This window comes from Anoplopoma fimbria, unplaced genomic scaffold (assembly GCF_027596085.1).
Source record: "Anoplopoma fimbria isolate UVic2021 breed Golden Eagle Sablefish unplaced genomic scaffold, Afim_UVic_2022 Un_contig_8734_pilon_pilon, whole genome shotgun sequence".
In the NCBI taxonomy this organism is placed as follows: domain Eukaryota; kingdom Metazoa; phylum Chordata; class Actinopteri; order Perciformes; family Anoplopomatidae; genus Anoplopoma; species Anoplopoma fimbria.
Genome location: NW_026553372.1, coordinates 1 through 278, shown reverse-complemented (window position 1 = coordinate 278; position 278 = coordinate 1). Strand labels below are relative to the sequence as shown.

Sequence of the window (278 nt, the reverse complement as noted above, 5' to 3'; positions counted from 1 at the left end):
TAGACGACAGAGCAAAGCGTGGTGATATAGTATCTTTAAAGGACCTTTGGTAGGCACAATATTTGCTTACGGCCATACCACCCTGAACACGCCCGATCTCGTCTGATCTCGGAAGCTAAGCAGGGTCGGGCCTGGTCAGTACTTGGATGGGAGACCGCCTGGGAATACCAGGTGCTGTAAGCTTTTTCACTCCTCTTTACAAAAAGCAGAGGGCGCTGCTGCTTTTTCAGTGGACACCGACAGGGTGGGAAGGAAATAGCTAGAACATGACTTGCCGG

General features: G+C 51.1%; 1 non-coding gene across 1 annotated transcript; it reads left to right on the top strand.

The window, feature by feature from the left end:
* Nucleotides 1-64: 64 nt before the first annotated feature.
* On the top strand, nt 65-183 carry LOC129116494 (5S ribosomal RNA). Its single transcript, XR_008533560.1, has one exon. It is a non-coding gene; the product is annotated as a 5S ribosomal RNA (ribosomal RNA).
* Nucleotides 184-278: the final 95 nt, after the last annotated feature.